Here is a 25,165-nt window from a genome sequence, read left to right on the forward strand (position 1 = left end):
TAAAGTACTCCTGTTTATGTACAGGCACAAACTAAATACACATCAGTAAAGCAAATGTTTGTCCTTGAAAGATATAATATATAATTGTTTTGTATTGTGCTATGCACCTTACAGTATATTTCACAGGAGTGAGATTTGTACCCAAGTTCTTACGTGATGTTTCAATAATAAGTACATTATATGTGGGTGTTAGCGGCATACATGCAAATTGTATTAGTCTAGCAGATCAAGGTGAAGAAATGCGGAATAGGTAACATTCCTTTGTACATCTTCTCCCAGTCTGGTGTTCAGTGCACACAGCTATACCACTGATAACGCTGCAACGCAAACCACGCGTTTGTCACAAAATAAAACCCAACTTATTTTCCATCTGCCGGGGTCGCGACTCTATACTTTTCCCTCTAGTGTTCGTAGACTTGAAATACTCGTTTTCTTCCTTGGACTTCTATCCTTGTCAAAAATATCGTTGTCAAAGGGCAAGGCAGTGAATAAACGAAAGACGCGAAAACCTTCTCAACATCAGTAGAGGTAGTTTTGTACTATGCGAATGGGAACGGTTTACAGATAAACATTTTGTGGTGTTTTATTGTGGAATAGGTCAGCCATGGTCAGTCTCCTCCCCCATAGCAGGCCAATTGGCAAGTAAAATAGGAGCATCTGTAATACAACAAGAAAAACATGAATTGGAGCATTCTAGATAACCAGAAATGGTATTAGTGGCATTGTTACATAGTGTATGGGTGGGGTGGAGGGGGTGGGGGGGAACTGTGACATAATCAAGCCCCACCCTCAGACCGGGAAAATGCTGTGATTCGCGGGTCCACGGGAAGGGGCGGGGCTAAAATGAAGCCATTCGCCTCATTTGAACCCCTTCCCCTCAGACCCGCGAATACGGGAGAGTATGTCTCCATCCTGCCCGTATCACTAGAGTGCGAGCAGGATGTGGGAGACCTGCCTACTCTTCCGGGGGTGCAGGGGGCTACCCCAAAAAACGGGAGCCTCCCGCAGCTTCCGCGAGAGTAGGCAAGTATGAACTATGGACACTCAGGATCTTCTTTTCCAAAATAGTTGCTAAATACCTCTAGGGCACCTGGGATAGACTAATGTTATTCTGTCTCTATATGTGACTGGATTTCGTTTGCAACATGTGCTGTTTTCTTTATGATATAACCCTCATTCTATTTTATCGGCATTGTGCGTGTGTGTGTGTATGTGTGCAGTGCCGGATTACCAAATAGGCAGAGAAGGCACCTCCCTATGAACTCCACGCCTTTTAGGGCCCCTGCGACAACGGATCAAAATAACACTGATTTGATCGTGACAGAAAATTACAATCAAGTTTTCCTAAATTGTTTCCAAAAGATAGACAAAATGAAGGAACGAAAACTTGACATTAAAGGTTCTATAGAGAAAATCCTGTACTAATGTAATTTACCCAATAACAACTTACAGTACATAAACCAAAGACATCAGATTCACATGACAGTTTCCAGATCGTAGGCTGTTGGTTGGTAAAATTGAAAACATATTAAGAGATAATTTGTGAGGGGGACCACGAGATTTTGACTGCCTAGGGGTCTCCATATAGTTTAATGTGTGTTTGTCTGTTTGTCTCTGTCTACAGCCGTCACCATGCTCAGAAATTTGATGGTCCATAGGCGACTCAGTGAGTTCCAGGAGATGCTGATCACACTATAGGCTACTACTCAGTACTACAATGTGCTCCCACTTAGACACTTAGCCTGCGCTTTCCTTTTTTTTTTTTTAAATAGTTTTTATTAAAGCGCTGCATGTCATAAAATAAAAACATTTGACATATAATAGAATCAGTGTACAGTCTCGTTTTTGTACATAACAAACTACAAAGTGTACAGATATAAAGATAATACACATGGAGGATAACATTATGTCACAAAAAGAATGTTCGGTACGAAGACTTAAGGTTGACAAATGAGATAGTCAATATATATCATGTGCAAGTAATACACTATGGGATTCTATCCTAACACAGATATATGTAAAATACTGAACAGTATTTGGACTGTACCTTCATTTAGAAAGTACAAAAAACAAAGAAAAAGATGTAAATTAAATTAGAGCCATCTCTCTCTCGTCCCCGCACCCCCAGAAACACCCCGCACTATGGGGGTCATTCCGAATTGATCGCTAGCTGAATTTGTTCGCAGCACAGCGATCAGGCTAAAAAACAGCAGTTCTGCGCATGCGGCGCAGTGCTCATGGGCACAACGAACGATGTAGTTTTGCACAGGGTCTAGCGATGCATTTCAGTCGCACTGCTTGCCGCAGAGTGATTGACATGAAGTGGGCGTTTCTGGGTGGCAACTGACCGTTTTCAGTGAGTGTGCGGAAAAACGCAGGTGTGCCAGGAAAAATGCAGGCGTGGCTGGGCGAACGCTGGGCGGGTTTGTGACGTCAAATCCAGAACTGAATAGTCTGAAGTGATCGCATGCGCTGAGTAGGTTTTGAGCTACACAAAAATTTTTTGCAGGCGCTCTGCGATACAACTGTTCGCACTTCTGCTAAGCTAAAATACACTCCCAGTGGGCGGTGGCATAGCGTTTGCACGGCTGCTAAAACTAGCTAGCGAGCGATCAACTCGGAATGACCACCTATGTGTAGTCACATAAGGTGTACTGGTCACCTAATATGTATTATGTATGATTGGGGACGATCTCTACAGGTGGGTCATTATCTACCAAGCGTAATAGATACCAGGATGTATGTTTGAAACTGTGATAGATTTGCCTTCTCATTTCCGTGGACAATGTAGTGATATAACTTTCCTACATCGTGAACATTTTTTCTACTTTGGTTTCTTTTTCAAGGCCAACTTCGATCCAATCCATTCTAAAGAGGTAGAAAAGTTTACATTTAAACAGGAAAAGCGTTGGAGGGGACGTAGATATCCATTCCTGCAAGATTGTCTTTCGGGCTGCCGCGCTAATCGCCAAAAGAAGGCTTTTGCCGCCTTTACTAAGTCTCATTGAAGATGGGATCATGCCAAATATTGCCCACTGTTTGGCTTGCGGGTGTCAGGAATCTGCATTTTGCATCACGTCACTTACCAGTGCTCTGATATACTGGCCTCCAGAGGTTACATTCCCAGCCTGGCAGCATGTTCCATGATTGCCTGCAATGTGCAGAGACTCTCTCCAGTGTGTACCCCGCTCGCCATACAGTGTGTACCCTGATTTATTCCCACCATCTCCACAGTATGGGTGCTGCCATGACACCTGCAGTCAGCTGACTTGGTGCTATCCACTCCTGAGCATTGGAGCGCTCACATGACTTGATTCTCCAAACCCTGCTGACCAGGGGGTATATACTCAGAGTTCCTGCTCAGTTTCATTGCCTTGAACAATGCATCACATCCTGTGAACAAGTGTCTCCTGGCTCCAGTCTCCTGTCTTCAGAGATTCCCCTGTGTATTAGCTCCGTGGAACTACAGGCATCAGCCATCCAGTTTGGTGCAGTTCCATCTGCATTCAGATCCAGTCACCAGCTGTCTCCAGTGACTTCCTAGCTTCAGTGTCTCTGTGGAACTACAGGCTCCATCCATCCAGTTTGGTGCAGTTCCATCTGCATTCAGCTCCAGTTACCAGCAGTCTACAGTGACTTCCTAGCTTCAGTGTCTCAGTGGAACTACAGGATCCAGCCATCCAGCTCTGCTACAACTCCTTCCACAGTCCTTCCTCTAGGTGCTGCCTCATCATTCTCACCTGTGTGTTGTTAATCTGCATTCAGCACTGTGCTATTGCATCCAGCACTTAAACAACCAGCTTGTATATTACCAACTGTCTCCTGCTATAGCCTTGCTTGGCTCTGTGGACTTTGTGCATATATTCTGACTGTGTGAATCTATTGCTGTCGGTTTCCAGACTGATTACCGGAGTTACTTATTGCCTGTATTTACTACCATCGGTTGCATTACCTACCTACTGCATATTGATCCTGTTACCATCGGCTTCCAAGCCAACCATCGATGTTCACCATCGGCTTCCAGGCCGATCATCGCAGTTTGCTAATTACATTGGTTCTCAAACCAGTTCATTACCTGTGACTGTTATTATACCATTTGTATTACTTACCTCCAGAGTACTGATTTCAGTTGTCATCGGCTCCAAGGCCGACCATCGTTATTTGCAAGTTGTTAACGGTTTCCAGACTGAATACCAAAAGTTACTTATTGCCTGTGTTGTTCCATAACATTCTCCCATTGGTTTCCAGGCCGATCCTCTGTGTCATTATTTATCTTTAGGATATAGACTCTGCTTCACATCGGCTCCCAGGCCGGCCATCGTTTATTTGCCATCGGCTCCCAGGCCGACCATCATTGATTACCATCGGCTCCCAGGCTGGATATTACTGTTCTCTAATTACCGCTGGTTTCCAGATCAGCTCATTCTTCGTGACTGTACTTAAAACCAATGTCGGCTTCCACGCTGTGAAACTTCTGTATTGTTATTCCTGTTCCAGTAATCATTATATTGCTGTGTGTATTTAATATACATCATTGCACACATGCGCAGGAACTTACTACGGCCTCCTCGTTTCCTCCATCCTGCCAACACTGACCCACTAGTGCCCCCTCCGGGAACAGACAATTACACAGACCTGACAGCGGGAAGGCCAGAGGGTACCCCTTTAAAGTGCCGTGTTTTTCCACAGCTTCGGTCCGGAGAGCCCGGTGCGTAGTCCTATCAACCAGGCATCCCTGAATGGATATGTTGCCTGACCATTTTGAAAGTCATGATTGCCCACGAAAGGTAGAAACAAGGATTTGTGAGAATTTAAACCCGCTTTATTCCTAACCCAGTGCCAAGCTTTTGTTGTATTCCACAATAATGGATTGTCTTGTATGTGCGAAGGGACTTCCTGGTCGTGTAGGTGTAAAAAGGAAATCGGCTTACCTCCCTCCAAAAATGCTCTCTCCAGAGACGTATTGGCATAATTATCTTGCCCAGAAATCCAGTCAGATAAGTACCGAAACATGGCTGCCTTATTATAATTTTGTATGTCAGGGAATCCCACCCCTTCATTCCCCTTGGGTTGTTGTAGTTTTATTAAGCCGATCGTAGGCCTTTCACCATGCCAGATAAACTGAAAAGTTTGTAGATGTGCTGAACATCTTTTTGCAAGTTAAAGACGAGTGGGGGGGCCTAAATAAGGTACATTAATCTTGGAAAGATATAATTTTGATCAAATTTACGCATCCTAAATACGACAAGGGCAAGATTTTCTAGCTCTCAAGCTTGTCAGAGATACGCTTAATTATGGGAGCATAATTAAAGGAGTATAAATTAGATAACTGGTGAGGAATTTGAAGCTGGTTTTAGCCCATTTAATGGCGTATCCCTTAAGATCCGAATCTGCAATGTACCACTACCCAATGGAATTCTACGGATTTATGTAAATTCACCGCAAACCCTGATATTACTTCATATTGTTTCAAAAACGCAAAGATGTGAGGTAAGGACTCGGTAGGGTTGGAAATATAAAGAAGCACATCATCCGCAAACACCGTTAGTTTTACCACCAACGTGCCCACAAGTATACCCTGCCCTTGAAGGTCTCATCAGTATCCAAGATGCGAAGTAGTGGATCAATAGCAAGAACCCTGATGGGTTCCCCTGTGCATCTCCAGTGGTGTACTAGTACTACCATTGATCAGTAAATTCGTGATAGGAGATGTGTATGAATATCTCCTATATAATAGCCCAGATCTGTGACTTTGTGATTCATTTGCTAACGCTGGGCGGAGTCACAAAACTGGGCGGAGTTAGTCAAATGAGTCACAGATCTGGCCAAATCTATAGGAGACTAGGAGCAGAAGCAGATAGTATGGGCATAGCACAGGCAGGGATGCATACCTCCCAGCTTTCTTCAGGAGCATTCTTCAGGCAGGAGGGACACACAAACACACACACACACACGGCAAAAAGGGGGCGTGGCTTCACAGGAGGGCCCCCTTTTTTGTCAGTGAGGGGGCATGCCCAGCACTCTGTGAGCTGCTGACATGCCCCCAGGGGCTGATTATGAGTCCGGGGGGCCCAGGGCACTTGAGACAGGGTAGCCCTATATCATTGCTGTGCCTGCTATGGGGTTGGGGGCGTGGCCTAATCGCGCCACGCGAGGCCACGCCCCCCTTATGCAAATTCCAGGATTTTTTTTTTTTTTTTTTATGGAATTTTGGCCCCTCAGCTAGGGCTAAATCCAGAGGAGGTGGTCGCTCCCCCCTACACACCCGCACAGGCAGAAGAAAGCAGGGAGACTGCTGCCTCCCTGCAACACCACAGACCTGCCAATACGCAGCAGCGTGTGCTGACTGTAGCACATTGCTGCTGCTGTTACTGGCAGGACGGGGGAGCTTCTGAGCTGGGACAGAGCTACTCGAGCCGGGGAGACCCTAAAACTGTGGGGCCAACAGTACGTACCGCCTTCCCCCCCCCCCTTAATCCGGCTCTGCTGCTGGAACCCCCCCTTAATCCGTACCCCCTGATGCCCCCTCTCCCTCTGTCTCCACTATTCACCGCTGCTCTGCTAAGCAGAACAGCGAGTACAGGAGCTTTCCAACTGCCCCCCGGGTGGGACAGCGGGACAGACCCCAAAAAATGGGACTGTCCCGTGAAAATCGGGACATTTGGGAGGTATGGGGGTGTGTCAGGGGGTATGCCGTACAGACAGACGGGCACCGGCTCACTGTGTGCTTGACCCTCCACATCAGCATACTCAGCAGGGTCTCTCTGGTGTGGAGGAGCGTCACTTTCTGGCACACTCCACGCTTCTTAGCTGCAGTTTTGTGGGTCACCAGCCACTGTGCACTTTCCGTACTGCCTCTGTTATCTCCAGCCCCGGCAACCCCACCGCTAGCTGCAGCGCTGCCACCCGCAGTGAGGTGCGCCCAGCTCCTTCACACACTTTAGCCGGCGGGTAGCGCTGCAGAAGTCCGAGCTGCTTGCAGGCTCTGACCCCCTCCTCCCTCCAGCCACAGCGTCTCCTGGGAGCTAACCAGTCACTCCCAGTCTCCCCTTACCACAGTGCCCAGCAGCCGCGAGGTCCGCGCCACGTGCATGCTATGACCCCCTCCTCCCTCCAGCCGCAGCATCTCCTGGGGGCTAACCAGTCACTCCCAGTCTCACCTTACCACAGTGCCCGGCAGCTGCGCGAGGTCTGCGGTGTGTGACTGAGGAGGGGGGGAGGGATGCGGACGGGCAGAGGAAGCAGGACTTCAGCCTAAGAGAATCAGCCATGCCAAGTCTCCACCAGCAGCAGATCCCAACAGGTTGGAGTGGAACAGCAGCAGCAGTGACTCCGGTAAGACACATCTGTCTGTCACCACTGTTTTGTCCCTAATACCAATCTCTCCCGTGCCCTGTGTTCTGTCATGTCCCTGTCACCCCTGGCCTTGACCTGCCACCCTTATCCTGTCCCTTTCACCCTTATCCTGTCCCTTTCACCCTTATCCTGGCCCTGTCACCCTTATGCTGGCCCTGTTACCCCTATCCTGGCCCTGTCACCCCTGTGCTTGCCCTGTCAACCCTATACTGGCCCTGTCACCCCTGTCCTGGTCCTGCCGCCCCTACCCTGGCCCTGTCACCCCTATCCTGTCCCTGCCATTTCTGTCCTGGCCCCGTCGCCCCTGTCCTGGCCCCGTCACCCCTGGCCTGGCCCCGTCACCCCTGTTCTGACCCTGTCACCCTTGTCCTGGCCCCGTCAACCCTGTTCTGACCCTGTCACCCCTGTCCTGGCCCTGTTACTGCATACCCTCCAACTACCTTTTTGGCATGTACAGTACCCGCAGCACCTCCAGACCTCTCCCCAATGCACCACACCTCCGCACCTTCCCCTCCACCACATGCGGCACTCCACCCCTCCCCCACATGCTGTGCCTCCAGACCCCCTACACCACCCGCGGCTCCCACTCCTCCGCCCCTTCACCACCCCCAGCACCTCCAGGCCCCCTCCACCATTCACCCCCCTTATATGTCTCCCCCCACACCTGCCCCCCTCCACCCGCAGCATCTGCAGACACCCTCCTCCATCCGCGGTCCCCCCCTCACCCACCCCTCCCCCACCAATGGCACCCCCGCACCTGCCCCTCCACTACCTGCAGCACCTCCAGACCTCCTTCCCCATCCGCCGCAACACCCATACCTGCCCCTCCCCTACCCATGGCGCCTGCGGACCCCTACCCCACCAGCGGCACTCCCGCCCCTTCCCATCCCACAGCACCTCCGGAACCCTTCACCCATCCACAACATCCCCACACCTGCCCCTCTCCCACCCATGGCACCCCTGCCCCTCCCACACCTGCAGTGCCTCTGGACCCCTCCCCCATCTGCATCCCCCACTCCTCTGCCCCTCCCCCACCCGCAGCACCTCCCGACCCTTCCCCATCCGGGCCCCACCCCCACTTCCGCCCCCCCTCCACCCACAGCATCTACAGACACCATCCGCAGTCCCCCCCGCACCCGCTACATTCTGTACATCGTGCCCTGCAGGTGCTGTTCCCACCGTCGCAAGGGGCTGCGCCTCCTTCACCATCGCACGCCCTTTCATTGTGCAATATTTAACCACTAACAAAGGAATGCAGGTAATACTCCATATAATACAAATATTGAACCCCAGAAAGGCATGCAAGGGTTAAGGGGGCGTAGCCCCTTGCGACGATGTGAAGAGCGCCCGTAGGGCGCGATGAAGCACCTAGTTTTATAATATTTATAAAGGACAGGCCGAACCCTCGTCTGTGCAGGATTGAGAAGAGGTGATGCCATAAAACAGTATCAAATGCCCTAGCCGTGTCAAGGCTCAGAAAGATATTATTGTGGGATTGGGATCTAGAGGATGCTGCCATCGCAGTTAGTGCTGCTCTGATCCCCCGAACCGAGTGCCTGCCTTGTACAAAACCCAGTTGGTGCGGGGTAAGTAAGTCGGGTAAAATGTTTTGCAGCCTATCTGCCGGTATCTTAGCCAAAAGTTTGGCATCAGTGTTAAGCACAGTGATCGATCTGTATGAATCATCTAATGTCAGATCTCTTTGGGGTTTGGTGGTAGTAGCAAAGTGGCGCTTTCCTAAGAGATGATGCAAAGTCGAACACAAGTTGATTTTGTGGCCGTATTTCAGATGTCTTTACATTGCGCAAGCTCTGGAGCCGAGCATACACAACTACGGGACATGTGAGTCGTACACAACTTGGTCGCTGTGGCTGGAGGGTTTCAGGAATTATCGCCCGACGCATTGCTACGTACCTGCACGCTGGTGTACTTCATACTTGCCGACATCCCGGCTAGTCTCTCCGGGAGAGAGCAGCCAGGTCGGCTCAGCAAGGGGCGGGGCTGTGATGGCTAGAGGGGGCGGAGGCAGAATGGGGGCATGGTCACAATATCTTCATTTAAGCCACGCCCCCGTTCTATACTGCCAATATTACCAGCATTTTACTGCAGGGGGTGTGGCTATGATGACGCGATTCAGCAAGAATCGCATCATCGACTCCCGATTATTAATGTCCTCCCCTGCCTGGCCGTGAGTAAAGTGGGCGGCCGGGCAGGGGTGGGCATTAAATATTGGGACTCTTGCCTGTTTTTTGGGGGGGCCGGGAGGGACACCCGATTTTTGGAAGCCTCACCATTCCGGGAGAGTAGGCATGTATGAACTGTACTTTACTGCGGAGGTCATGCTTATTCCAGTTCCAGTGTCACGATCCGGGTATCTGGACGCCATTTCTTACCCATCAGATGCCTCCTAAGGCTGGCTCAGCGCTCCAGGACCGGATCCCATCTGTTATCCTGATGTTTACATTCCTGCATCCTCTCCTGTCTCTCTGAGACGCGGTCACAGTAAACGCCATATTACATCTGGCATGGCGTCTCCCGCGGCCTCCGCCGCCGTCCCTGAGTTTCTGCATGCAAAGTGTCAGAGTGGCGATTACGTCAGCCGCGGCCTCCGCTGTGCCCGCGTGGTTTGGATGTGCATTCATCAGTCTGGCGTCTCCTGTCTCCTGTGGCCGGCGCCGCCATTGCTGCTTCAATTCTCACATGGATTACAAACCAAACTTCCCTCCAAGTGTCTGCATGGGCGCAGCCATCTTGGATTTTGTCATCTGATCATTTCCACCAATCTGCTGTCTGTATTGTTGATTTGCATAATTGCCTAGCCAACCCCTTCCTTGCTGCAGGTATAAATATGCTGTGCCTGAGCAAGGAAGGCGTCAGTGCTTTGGTTGTCAAACCTAGTTCCAGTTTGTCTCTCTTCTGTGAATGTCTTCCAGGTTCCAGCTCCTGTCTCCAGACTTCTGCTATAGAGACCCGCACCAGCATTCCATCTGCGGTGTAGCCTGACTCTCCGATCCATTCTGGACTCACCTGTTTCCAGCTACAACATCACCTGCTTCCAGCTCAGCTTCCAGCAGTGTACAGCTTCTCTTAAAGGGCCGGTGTCCTTTCTGCAGTTTACCACTCTCCACCGGTATTATTATTTCTCCGCTCTCAAATTCTACATTTCATCTACATTGCATCGCTCTCAAGCTTTATTTATTATTTAACTGGTTCCAGCCAGTATCCACTCCGTGCCAACACCTGTCTGGTTCTAACCAGTACCCACAGCAGCATTTTATCTACAGCAGTCCAGCTTTCCCTGGAACACCAGCTGGTACGACCCTGGGCTTTCCTCATTGCTACAGTTGAGCCTGGTAAGGACTTTCCAACTTGCAGATAATAAGAACTGTCTCATACCACCAGAGCTCTGTGGCCCCTGCCACCCTGTAGTACCCAGGAACTGTATTATTATTTCTCTGCTGATTTTTATGTTACTTTTTACTGCTACTGTGATGCATGGAGTTTGTCATAAATAAATATCATTGACTTTTACTCAAGTTGTCGTGGTCACGCCTTCGGGCGGTTTCTCTTCATGTTACTTACATGTCCAGGGGTCTGATACAACCTCCCAGGTTCCGGTACATCTCAGCCCCTACAACTGAGGCTGCCTTCCGTCAGCTCAGGCCCTCAGTTGTGACAGTAAGCACTGACCAAATGAATCCAGCCGGAGACCAGGATCAAGCGGCCAGGCCGATGCAAGAACTGGCAGCCCGACTTGAACATCAGGAGGCTGCACAGGGCCACATCATCCGCTGTCTCCAGGATTTCTCTACTCGGCTGGATGGGATTCAGACAACTCTCCGTGGATCAGGCGCATCTGGGGCGTCAACCACAGTGACTCCAACTATAACCCCACCCACCTTACCCGTTTCTGCTCCACGTCTTCATCTTCCAACGCCAGCAAAATTTGACGGATCTCCAAGATTCTGCAGGGGATTTCTCAACCAGTGTGAGATTCAGTTTGAGCTACAACCTGGCAATTTTCCCAGTGACCGTACAAAAATTGCCTACATCATCTCACTTCTCAGTGGCTCAGCCCTTGACTGGGCATCACCGTTATGGGAGAGGTCCGACACCCTGCTATCTTCTTACACTGCATTCGTGTCAACATTCAGGCGCATCTTCGACGAGCCAGGCCGGGTAACTTCAGCTTCGTCTGAGATTCTCCGTTTACGCCAGGGATCACATACTGTAGGACAATATCTTATACAGTTCCAGATCCTGGCATCTGAACTGGCATGGAACGACGAGGCCCTGTATGCTGCATTCTGGCATGGTTTATCCGAGCGTATTAAAGATGAGTTAGCTACCAGAGACTTACCCTCCAAGTTAGATGAGCTAATCTCACTTTGTACAAAAGTTGACTTACGTTTCAGAGAGCGAGCAACTGAGCGTGGAAGATCATCTGCTCCAAAATCTTCTGCTCCTCCTCCTCGCCAACTGTCACCAACTAAAGATGAACCCATGCAAATTGGCCGTTCCCGTTTAACTCCTGCTGAGCGCCGAAGACGTCTCTCTGAGTCTCTCTGTCTGTATTGTGCAGCCCCGTCTCACACTATTCATGCCTGTCCCAAACGTCCGGGAAACTTCAAATCCTAGCTCGCCAAGGAGAGGGCCGGCTAGGAGTAATGATCTCCTCTCCATCTCCTCAAGATTGTAATCTCCCAGTCTCGCTTCAAGTTGCTCAACGTTATCAGAACGTCATTGCCCTCCTGGATTCCGGAGCTGCTGGGAACTTTATTACCGAAGCCTATGTTAAACGGTGGTCCCTACCCACCGAGAGACATCCTTCCTCCTCATAGAGAATGGGACTGCCCGATTGATCTCGTTCCAGGGAAGGTTCCACCTCGAGGCCGAACTTATCCGTTGTCTCTGCCCGAGACGCATTCTATGGAGGAATACATTAAAGAGAACCTAGCAAAGGGGTTCATTCGACCTTCTTCTTCTCCAGCCGGCGCAGGCTTCTTTTTTGTAAAAAAGAAAGATGGTGGTCTGCGGCCGTGCATCGACTACAGAGGTTTGAACGACATTACCATCAAGAACCGCTATCCTTTACCCCTGATTACTGAGCTCTTTGACAGAGTTAGCGGAGCTACCATCTTTACAAAGCTGGACTTGAGAGGTGCATACAATCTCATCCGGATCCGTGAGGGTGACGAGTGGAAGACCGCATTTAACACCCGTGACGGACATTATGAGTACCTCGTCATGCCCTTCGGATTGAGCAATGCTCCAGCTGTCTTCCAGCATTTCGTCAATGAGATCTTCAGAGACATTCTATACCGTCATGTCGTGGTCTATCTAGATGATATCCTCATTTTTGCCAACAATTTAGAGGAACATCGTTTTTGGGTAAAGGAGGTTCTGTCCCGTCTCCGTGTCAATCATCTCTATTGCAAATTAGAGAAATGCGTCTTTGAAGTCAAGTCCATTCCGTTTCTAGGGTACATTGTGTCCGGTTCCGAACTAGAGATGGATCCTGAGAAACTACAAGCAATCCAGAATTGGCCGGTACCCTTAACCCTCAAAGGGGTCCAGAGGTTCTTAGGGTTCGCCAATTATTACCGAAAGTTTATACGAGACTTTTCCACCATTGTGGCGCCTATTACTGCTTTCACCAAGAAGGGTGCTAACCCGTCCAAGTGGTCTGAAGAAGCCATGCAAGCTTTTCATCTTTTAAAACAGAGGTTCATCTCTGCGCCTGTCCTGAAACAGCCTGACATCGACTCTCCTTTCATCCTAGAGGTGGATGCCTCCTCCGTTGGAGTAGGAGCGGTGTTATCTCAGAGGGCTAAAGATGGCCATTTACATCCTTGCAGTTTCTTCTCACGGAAGTTCTCCCCAGCGGAGCGCAACTATGCCATTGGCGACCAGGAGTTGCTAGCCATCAAGCTCGCTCTAGAGGAGTGGAGATATCTGTTGGAGGGAGCTTCTCATTCAATCACCATCCTTACAGACCACAAGAACCTTCTATATCTGAAAGGCGCACAATGTCTCAACCCTCGTCAGGCCAGATGGGCACTTTTCTTTTCCAGGTTCGACTTTAAACTCCAGTTCTGTCCGGGCTCTCAGAATCGCAAGGCCGATGCCCTTTCCCGCTCATGGGAGCAAGAAAATGAGTCAGAGTCTTCAGACAAGCATCCTATTATAAGTCCGTTGGCATTCTCCACGGTAGGGATGGACTCTACGCCCCCATCAGGGAAAAGTTTTGTGAAGCCGACACTAAGGAAGAAGCTCATGCATTGGGCCCATGCTTCCCGCTTTGCCGGACATACAGGTATCCAAAAAACCCTGGAGTTTATCTCTAGGTCCTATTGGTGGCCAACTCTGAAAAAGGACGTTTTGGAGTTTATTGCATCTTGCCCAAAGTGTGCTCAACATAAAGTATCCCGCCAGTCGCCTGCGGGGCAACTGGTTCCACTATCTGTTCCCCGTCGACCATGGACCCATTTGTCGATGGATTTTATTACAGATTTGCCCATGTGCAACAAGTTTAATACCATCTGGGTGGTAGTTGACCGGTTCACCAAGATGGCACACTTCATTCCTCTCACCGGTCTTCCGTCAGCTTCCAAGTTGGCTCAAGTATTCATACAAGAGATCTTTCGACTCCACGGTCTTCCAGAAGAAATTATCTCAGATCGAGGAGTTCAATTCACAGCCAAATTCTGGCGAAGTTTATGTCAAGCCCTCCAAGTCAAGCTAAAGTTTTCCACGGCTTACCATCCTCAGACCAATGGTCACACTGAGAGGGTGAATCAGGACTTGGAGTCCTTCCTCCGCATCTATGTGTCCTCCTCTCAAGATGACTGGGTTCAATTACTTCCCTGGGCCGAGTTCTGTCATAACAACCAGTATCATTCTTCATCTTCTTCAACACCATTCTTCACCAACTTTGGATTCCACCCTAAAGTCCCTGAGTTCCAACCGCTTCCAGCAACTTCTGTTCCCGCAGTGGATATCACCTTGCATCAGTTTGCCAATATCTAGAAGAGCGTACGATCAGCTCTGCTCAAGGCATCGTTCAGGTACAAGAAGTTTGCGGATAAGAAGCGTCGAGCAGTTCCTGCTCTCAAGGTGGGTGATCGGGTATGGTTATCCACGAAGAATTTGAGGTTAAGAGTTCCCAGTATGAAGTTTGCACCTCGCTACATCGGTCCTTTTAAAATTGAACAAGTCATCAACCCTGTTGCTTACAGACTCCAGTTGCCTCCCTTCTTAAAAATACCCAGGACATTCCATGTTTCCCTGTTGAAACCGCTGATCTTGAATCGGTTTCATTCCTCACTTCCTCCAACTCCGAAAGTCCAAACTCAACGAGGCGTTGAGTACGAAGTGGCCAAGATCCTGTACTCACGTCACCGTTACGGTCAACTACAGTATCTTATTGACTGGAAGGGTTACGGCCCTGAGGAACGTTCATGGACCAATGCTTCTGATGTCCATGCTCCTGCCTTGGTTCGGAGATTCCATTCCAAGTTTCCTCAAAAGCCAAAGAAGTGTCCTGGGGCCACTCCTAAAGGGGGGGGTGCTGTCACGATCCGGGTATCTGGACGCCATTTCTTACCCATCAGATGCCTCCTAAGGCTGGCTCAGCGCTCCAGGACCGGATCCCATCTGTTATCCTGATGTTTACATTCCTGCATCCTCTCCTGTCTCTCTGAGACGCGGTCACAGTAAACGCCATATTACATCTGGCATGGCGTCTCCCGCGGCCTCCGCCGCCGTCCCTGAGTTTCTGCATGCAAAGTGTCAGAGTGGCGATTACGTCAGCCGCGGCCTCCGCTGTGCCCGCGTGGTTTGGATGTGCATTCATCAGTCTGGCGTCTCCTGTCTCCTGTGGCCGGCGCCGCCATTGCTGCTTCAATTCTCACATGGATTACAAACCAAACTTCCCTCCAAGTGTCTGCATGGGCGCAGCCATCTTGGATTTTGTCATCTGATCATTTCCACCAATCTGCTGTCTGTATTGTTGATTTGCATAATTGCCTAGCCAACCCCTTCCTTGCTGCAGGTATAAATATGCTGTGCCTGAGCAAGGAAGGCGTCAGTGCTTTGGTTGTCAAACCTAGTTCCAGTTTGTCTCTCTTCTGTGAATGTCTTCCAGGTTCCAGCTCCTGTCTCCAGACTTCTGCTATAGAGACCCGCACCAGCATTCCATCTGCGGTGTAGCCTGACTCTCCGATCCATTCTGGACTCACCTGTTTCCAGCTACAACATCACCTGCTTCCAGCTCAGCTTCCAGCAGTGTACAGCTTCTCTTAAAGGGCCGGTGTCCTTTCTGCAGTTTACCACTCTCCACCGGTATTATTATTTCTCCGCTCTCAAATTCTACATTTCATCTACATTGCATCGCTCTCAAGCTTTATTTATTATTTAACTGGTTCCAGCCAGTATCCACTCCGTGCCAACACCTGTCTGGTTCTAACCAGTACCCACAGCAGCATTTTATCTACAGCAGTCCAGCTTTCCCTGGAACACCAGCTGGTACGACCCTGGGCTTTCCTCATTGCTACAGTTGAGCCTGGTAAGGACTTTCCAACTTGCAGATAATAAGAACTGTCTCATACCACCAGAGCTCTGTGGCCCCTGCCACCCTGTAGTACCCAGGAACTGTATTATTATTTCTCTGCTGATTTTTATGTTACTTTTTACTGCTACTGTGATGCATGGAGTTTGTCATAAATAAATATCATTGACTTTTACTCAAGTTGTCGTGGTCACGCCTTCGGGCGGTTTCTCTTCATGTTACTTACATGTCCAGGGGTCTGATACAACCTCCCAGGTTCCGGTACATCTCAGCCCCTACAACTGAGGCTGCCTTCCGTCAGCTCAGGCCCTCAGTTGTGACATCCAGCTCTCCACAGTGCTCTGCTCATTCTCCACTTTCCCAGCGTTCAGGACTACTTCCTCCTCACCAGAGTTCCCTCCAAAACACTTGCAATCAGCTGACCACGGATTCCCCAACCACAGGCTCTGCAGCTGTCACCTGACTCTGCACACCAATCTGCTGCTGTTTACCAGTCCCTTGCTTAGCAGCAGTCATCTGACCAGTTCCTCCAATGACTGTTCTCCAGGGAAGATATAAGGATTGCACAGACAAACTGCAGGTGCCTTGAACAACGTTGTTTCACAGAGCTACGTCCTGGGCTCCAGACTGTTGATACCTGTTCCTGTAGTATTGTCCCAATTCTGATTCCTAGTGCTAACCCATTTAAGCACTTGGTGCTCGTTACTTCAGCCTGACTTCTGAACACCTGCTGTTCCCAGAGCAGGCATCAGTACCTGTCAGTTGCAGTTGTGCTGCTAGTATATTGTGTACCAGTCTGATATTTCAGTACCATCAGTTCCAGTCCAATAATCCAGTACCAACCCTTGCAGGGTTCCCTGGAGAAGACCACCAAAGTGTTAGACTCTGCGCATGTGTCCTGGGTATCCACCAATTCCCTAATATCTGTCTATGACCCGTATCTGCCGTCTATCCGCAGGCGTTAGCCGCAATTCTCCATACTACTGCTAAGAAACGACTTAGGACCTCCGAGTTTCTGGCTACCGATTTCCACCATTGATCCACAAGTGTCACAACCGGGAACACAGAACACCGCAGACCTGACAGACGGGCGTCACCGAGTGGCATCAGGGCATTCGCGCACAAGCTAAGCTCAGAGAGAGCGTCAATGCAGGAATATGCCTGATAGCCTTGCTCAGCCGTAATGTGTAAAAGGGGACGCTGTCTGCTGTAATGTGTAAAAATAGGAATCTGTCCGCCGTAAGGTGTAAAAGGGTCTCTACCTGGTGTAGTGGTGCTAATGTGCGGTGTAATTTGAAGAATGGAGACTACTGTGCACCGTTTTATGAATTGGTATTATTTTGTGGCTACAAGGGATAATTGCAGCTTCTGACAATCAGCACAGTACCGGGGCTGCGATTTGTATCCGTACATCGCATTCACTAACGTAACTATAGAAATAAATAACAATACCCAAACAAATTGCGGATTCATTCACTTTGGAGCCTTGGGAAAAAAAATAATAATAATATTGTCATCATTGTCATCTACATTTTGTTAATCAGGGGTTTAGAACAAGGAACAAATTTTCATGCGCATTCTACGGTACAATTCCATTTCAGCATGTTCCACCGCAATGAATCATTATGACATGTAGGGAGCGGACAAGTACATTACTGAGCCTGTAATCTTGTTTGCGCTGGCTGAAAATTATGGGCTAGCTGTCTGCATCTCAGATGTGGCATGCCTAGCCAACATTTACTGTATAGCCTGTACAATCAAGCTGACAGCGTGCACAAACAAGAGACCAGTCACCGGCTAATATAGTGAGATGTGAAGTGCTTGGTTTTCATTTGAAAAGACTCTCTGAAGAAAAAAAAAAAAAAGGCCACTTAAGACGAATGCATTCATATCTCAAGCAGGCCAGAGAACTCACTCACACAAGTGACTGACTGTGCACTACAGCGCTCTAGTGTTTGGGGGCTGCAGCAGAGAACCGCGGCCCTACAGCGCGGCAACAATTGATGCACTGTTTCTCGCACTTGCCCTCGAGGCATTCCCAAAGCAGAGGACGCATGCAGGATCAACGGAGAGGATCACTGTTGATCAACTGGTAGCAGTAAACTAAATCCATTCTGAGGGGGATATCCAACTATCCCCGGTAAAACATCGGTCTGAAAAAAAGGGCCGTTTTACGATGTTTTTCTGACTTTTTTCCGATGTTTCACCGATTTTTTTTTTTTTTTTTTTTTTTTTTACATGCTATCCAGATTGATCGCCTGTAAAAAAAACAAAAACCTTTTTTTCCTGAAAGCACACAGGTTCAGTGAAACCTGAGTGTTTTCGTGTGAAACAGCCCCATTTTCGGACGAAAACTGGGCTGTTTCTGGGGATTTTGCTGAAACAAAATCCACGATAAGCTGCAGCACACGCCGATTTATCGGGGCTAATTAGATAGCCCATGGCGGGACAATTAGCCCCGGTAAATTACTGGGGATAATCTTCTACATATTAGCCCAGTTCTGTGACTTTGTGACTCATTTGCTAACGCTGGGCGGAGTCACAATGCTGGGCGGAGTCAGAGTCACAGATCTGGGCTAATAAGGAGGCATCTAGGTATGACCCCAGTCGTGTGATTGGCGGAGTGTCTGAAGAGGGGTTGTGATCCCTCGGAGCTGTTTGCCAATCACCTGTCGGTGGGGCGTGGCGGCAGTCAACTTGGCACTGTGTGATTGACTGAAGGAGGAGGACGGGTAACGGGCCGCAGCTCTTCTGACGTGGCGGCAGCCGGTGAGTCTGAGGCGGCGGCAGCAGAGGATGGATCCGCCCGGGGAGGATGTGAGCGGGGAGCCGAGAGATGCGAGCGGGGAGCGGGCGCAGTCTGAGGCGGCAGCAGCAGATGGACGGATCCGCCCAGGGAGGATGAGAACGGGGAGCCGAGAGATGAGAGCGGGGAGCCGGCGCCGAAGCATGGAGACACAGAGACAAGCAAGTGACCCGCAGTACACAGCGGCTGCAGCACCTCCTCCCCTCCCTGGCCCACACTCTGTGTATATACCTGCTCTATGTACTCCCTCCATACACACATACATACCTGCTGTACACACATCTACACCCCCACACACATACCTGTCTACCCTATGTACCCCCTCCATACACACATATATCTGCTGTACACTCATACCTACCAATGCCTGCCCTGTATACCCCCCACTCATATACACCTGCCCTATGTACCGGCACACATACCTACCTGCCCTATGCACCCACATACACATACCTACCTGCCCTATGCTCTCCCTCCACACACACACACACACACACATATACCGGCTGTGTAGGACTGGACGCCCCCTGTATATATCCCGGGTGAAGGCAGTTCTGTGGTCCCTGAACCCTGGCTGCCGGATGCCGCTCTCCCTGCTGACTCCTCTCCCAGCCCAGACGGCCTCTGCTCCGTGTGTTTCCCGCTCCAAACCGGCTGCATCCTCAGACTCTAGGCTGGGCGCCGGTGTAGGCCTCATGCCGGTCCCTGGCCTGACCCAGTGACAGCTCCGACGCCACCTGCCTGCGGGGCTGAGGAGGAGAAGCTTCGGCCAGCGGGATGGAGAGAGGCAAGCTGGCCAGCGAAGGTGAGGGACCCGCGGGAAGTCTCTCCCGATACCCAGACCCCATTATACATACCCCATCCCCATTATATAAACCCCCCCCCAGTGTACCTATCTCCATTATATAATCCCCCCCACAGTGTACCCATGCCCATTATATATACCCCCAATGTGTACCCATCACCATTATATATACCCCCAACGTGTAACCATCCCCATTATATATATACCCCCCAACGTGTATCCATCCCCATTATATATATCACCACCCCATCATATATACCCCATTATACTCCCACACCCATAGCACCGCCGCATCCAGCTCTTCCTCCACCCGCAGCGCCCCCAGACCCTCTCCCCCATCCACGGCACCCCTACACCCGCCTCTGCCCCACCTGCGGCACTTCCGGACCCCCTACCCCACCCGTGAAACCCCCCCTTCCCCACCCGCAGTGCCTCCGGAACCCCTCCCCCATCTGCGACAGCTGCACCTGCCCCTCCCCTAACCGCAGAGCATCTGGACCGCTCCCCCATCTGCGGCCCCCTCCCCATCGCAAGGGGCTTCGCCCCCTTCACCATCTGATGCCCTTTCGTTGTGCAATTGTAATTCTCTATATAATACAAATATTGAACGCCGAAAAGGCGTTCAGGGATTAAGGGGGCGTAGCCCCTTGCGACGGTGTGAAGAGCGCCCGTAGGGCGCGATGAAACACCTAGTATTTGATATCCCCCTAAAGGGCCGTATTCATGGCCCAATTTGGGGAGAGATGTGTGCTGAGCGAACCGATCAGCACACATCTCTCCCCCCGCTCAGCACAGCGCAATGCGTGCTGACCGAGTGGGGTGGACGGGGAGGGCGCTCATTTCACCCAGCGGGAGAAATGAGCAACCTGCTAGATTGATCTAGCACCAGCGATAGCGATGCGTGGGGCTGCTCATTGCTATCGCTGCGGGGGGTGCACACGGAGAGATCACTGCTGAAAATCTAAGCAATCTAGTCAGATTGCTTAGATTTTATGCAGCGATCGCTCCATGAGTACCCTCCTTAAGAGTGCAGTGTTTTTTTGTCACTTTATGTTGCTCAGCAGAGAATCTTTTGTCCAGCGCACCCTGCAGCCATTCAAATTAGTTACCTCTCTGTCGACGCAGTATGTATCACCGGGAACATGACGCAAGCGCCATATATCATGGGAAACGCAGCACCGGAATCATCGGCGCTCCATCGACCCTATCAGCAAGTCTGTGCCGTCTCACCCAAGACTCCTGACCCTCTCCTCCTGTGAACAAATTCGCAGGGGCTGACTGTGGAACGCCCATAAAACGGTCCAGACATGATTCTGTTTTTCAGGCCAAACGATGTCACCCACTTTGCAGATGAAATCTGTGCGTGTGCTTTCGTATGACCATCTCCGCACATGCGCAGTATGGCTTTGGCTCAAAAAATTGCTCCACTGCATCCAAAATCGACATTGCACGCACCTCTGTATTAGGCACATAGGGGCAGATTGCTAATGAGTGTGAGACTGTACAGGTTTTGTGGGTCTATTTAAGCCACGCGCGGACCTTCACAACGCGATCGCATCACAGACAGGCGGCAGGCGGTCGGAGACGGCGATGCGGCGTTGGCGAGGAGTGGTGCAGGAAATGCAGGCGTGTCATGGCAGTTTTCACGGCAGCCGATGATGTTGCCTGCATTTACTGAGACAGAAAACACGGCGCCGGATCGCATGCACATGCAGCCTGGCTGCGTATGCAGGGGGTCTACCTCTATTTCACGCTACTTGTGATGTGAACGCAATTGGCGCCACGAAACTGCTACTGACTCTGAATAACCCCCTTTATAGCCGTCCACTTTATCTCCATCCAAGGCTTAGTAAATAGACCCCTTGGTCTGAAACAGTATGGGAGCCAGAGAAGGGAGGTAGCTGAGGCCAATCCAGATCCTCAGCCTCGAGGAAAGACTATGCGCTTGTATAAGATTGGTTAGTCTAGAGCAGTGGTTCTCAAACTCGGTCCTCAGGACCCCACACGGTTCACATTTTCCATATCACCTGCCAGCTGCTTTGTGTGTCACCAACTGCCACATTTTAAAAATCTACAGGTGACCTGCAAAACATGCACTGTGTGGGGTCCTGAGGACCGAGTTTGAGAACCTCTGGTCTAGAGGATGCATTCAGAAAGTTGCACAGAGTGATAATAATTGTTGAAGTTGGATATTCCAAGATTCCACCTTGAGTCCATCTTTATAATACGTTTAGTGAGATCCTGGGACATTCAGAGGATATGCCGTATGTTGGAGATGTTGGGAGGAACACAAATTAGTAATATTTAAAATAAACTCTAGGGAGGACATTTATCATAATAGCCTATCTAAAGGGCCCTACACACTTTGCGATCCGCCGCTGAGATGGCCGACGGTGGCTACGGCCGACGGGCGACCCGGCGGCGGGGGGGGGGCAGTGACGGGGGAGTGAAGTTTCTTCACTCCCCCCGTCACCCGGCTCCATAGCACTGCATGCAAATATGGATGATCTCGTCCATATTGGCCTGCATGCACAAGCATCGGAGCACTAGCGTTGAACGAGCGCGGTGCCGCGCATCGTTCATCGCTGGTGCCTCCACACTGAAAGATATGAACGGTATCTTGTTCATTAATGAACGAGATCGTTCATATCTTACAGTATTATCTGCCAGTGTGTAGGGCCCATAAGGCATAAGGGTCTGACGCCAATTGGTAATATTGGTACTGATTCAGATGCGGTCGCAAGGCGGCTTTTGGGTGCAAATCAGTCAATGTTTTCTTACTGCGTATGCGTATGAGCCGCAGTGCGCATGCGCAGCAATTGAATTACTAGAGCGGACGCACCAAGGAATTAGTCGCAGAGTGAGTGACAGGAAGACAGCGTTTGGGGGTTGTAACGGGGAGTGGCTCGACCAAACGCAGACGTGACATGGCCGTTCAGACGGCTTTTTGTGGGGCGTGCCTAACTAAACATAATGAGAGATGCTACCATGCTGAGACTTGTAGTGCCACACACAGAAAAAAAAAAAGAATGCAGATAAATTGCTAAGTTTGACAAATAATTAGATACTGTATGGCCAGCTTAACCCTAATTAATGTAGATCCCCTGGGTCAATAAGTGATTGTTTTTACTCATGTACACATGTATACACACTAGAGTTAATTTTTATTAGAAAAAAGCATATACTTGGAGTATGGGAGGAGATTCACGCAAGCACACGGAGAATATACAAACTCCACACAGTTAGTGCCGTGGTGGGAATTAAACCCAACGCCTCGTCCTTTTTATAAAGTCGGTGTACAGATGGGTCCACGTTCATCTTGACCTTTAATAGGATTAATTGAGCCAGGTCAGTCTGACTTAATCTCCTGCTGTAATGACTGAATCCCCTGCTGTATTGTTCTCTGTATTGTATTGCAGCTGAGAACAATAGACTAAGGGTTTATGTAAATAAACCATGGTGTGCTTAGGCGCAGCAAAGAAGTCAAGATAAAGGTGGACCCATCTGTATATGCAGAGCCGGCCCTAACCAATATGATGCCCTAGGCAAGATTTTGGCTGGTGCCCCCTAGCACCACCGCTGGTTCCGCCTCTGACCCTGCACCCCTTTCCCATCACCCCTCACCCATAGCAGTCCTTATTTTGGTGTTTGTACCCTTTTTATTTTAAATAGGAACAGTTCGCACATTTGGTGCTCAGACCAAAAAGGGTTGCTTTTGCTGGCAAGGGGCATGGCCACACTGAATTGCTCCTTATTCTCCTTATAACAGGGTACTACTGTATATGTGTCATTATGTGCAGCAAATGTGTAGAGGGCACTGTGTGTGTCATTACATGTATAAGGGCATTAATAATATGTGGCATATGTTTAAGGGACATTATGTGTATAAGGGTGCTCTACTGTGTGGTGTTACATATAGAAAGGGCACTACTGTGTCGTCTAATGTGAATAAAGAGCAATAAGGTGTGGTGTAATGTGAATAAGGAGCAATTCAGTGTGATGTAATGTGAATAAGGGGCTCTACTGTGAGGAGTAACATTTATAAGGTAAAGTGATACTACTGTGTGATCTAACATGAATAAGGGACACTATCGCATGATCAAATGTGAATAAAGTTGCAGTACTGTGTGGTGTAATTGGAATTGGGGTTACTATTGTGTGGCCATGCCCCTTGCCAGCAAAAACACCCCTTTTTGGTCTGAGCACCAAATGTGCGAACTGTTCCTATTTAAAATAAAAAGGGTACAAACACCAAAATAAGGACTGCTATGGGTGAGGGGTGATGGGAAAGAGGTGCAAGGTCAGAGGCGGAACCAGCGGTGGTGCTAGGGGGCACCAGCCAAAATCTTGCCTAGGGCATCATATTGGTTAGGGCCGGCTCTGTTATTAATGCCCTATACACATAATGACACACATAGTGCCCCTTACACATATGTTGCACATTATTAATGCATTTTTACATGACACACATAATGCTCCTTACACATATTCCGAACACTACTGCACAACCAACCCACTCACATGCACACAGCACTATCGCTGCCACTAACGCTGTGACCTGTGCCTCTGCTTGGATACAGATGTGTCCTCATAAATCTTGCTTCAATGCTAACGTCGGGCACGTTTTTTATGAAAATGCATCTTATTTGCATTGCTATGTGACTAGGATGCACAAGCAGCTTCTGCTGATTAAACTGATATGCAGCATGCCTATATACTGTGTGATACTGTGGCTGTATCTGCATATGAAATGCTACACACAGAATATAGGCATGCTGCATATCATTTTAATCAGCAGAAGCTGCTGATGCCCCTAGGCATATCAAATGCCCTAGGCAATTGCCTAGTTTGCCTATGCCTATGGCCGGCTCTGTGTATATGCCTAAAACCATTTATTCTCTTTCATTTTTTAAAGATGTGTCACTTCCCATAGGCCACTGCTTTGTACTTGCCCACAGGCTAAAGCTTCCCAGCCAGCCCCTGCGTACATTCCAGCAGTTCAGGAGTTAAGCTTTTCCAGTACCTCCCGCACCTGGTCCTGCAATCAAGGCACTGTGCTCAGCTTACTGCAGAGTCCTTCAGCCTGGATTGTCTATGGTTCAGGTTAGTTCCTCTTTCCTTGTGACTCCTGGATGCCTCTTTTGCCTTCGTCTGAAGTTGTGTTGTCCTGCTGTGGACTATCATGCGAGGGTTATTTACTCTCATATCTTTTCAGCAGTATTCTCATTGTCTGTTCCTGGTTGTGTACGTGCACCATTGTATCTATTCCTTTCCTCGCATATAACTAGAATTCTTGTGGGTTTTGGTTCTGACATAAGCGTCTTGCATTGCGCCTTACGGGGAGCGGGCAGATAGAAAGGCAGGACTTAGAAGTGATATTCACTCATTTTACAGCATTCACATTTCAAGCCAGACCTGTCACCCCAAAAAATAACAGAACCCTAATTTTCCATGTGCACATGCAGGGTTGTTCTGGTTCACAGGGGTACATGGGAACCTACCCTCTCCTCTAATGTCAGACTCCAGACCCTGTATTGGATTGTTGGGGGTAATTCAGAGTTGATCGCAGCAGCAAATTTGTTAGCAGTTGGGCAAAACCATGTGCACTGCAGGTGGGGCAGATGTAACA

The 25,165-nt window shown here is 49.5% G+C and overlaps 1 long non-coding RNA gene across 1 annotated transcript; it reads right to left on the reverse strand.

Moving 5' to 3' along the window:
- Positions 1 to 25,077, reverse strand: LOC134969870 (uncharacterized). The gene is made up of 2 exons (XR_010189538.1): positions 25,038 to 25,077; positions 1 to 657 (listed from the first exon to the last, which is right to left on the reverse strand). It is a non-coding gene; the product is annotated as an uncharacterized LOC134969870 (long non-coding RNA).
- Between the last annotated feature and the right edge of the window lie 88 nt (positions 25,078 to 25,165).

The sequence above is a fragment of the Pseudophryne corroboree genome, chromosome 11, assembly GCF_028390025.1.
Source record: "Pseudophryne corroboree isolate aPseCor3 chromosome 11, aPseCor3.hap2, whole genome shotgun sequence".
Classification (NCBI taxonomy): Eukaryota; Metazoa; Chordata; class Amphibia; order Anura; family Myobatrachidae; genus Pseudophryne; species Pseudophryne corroboree.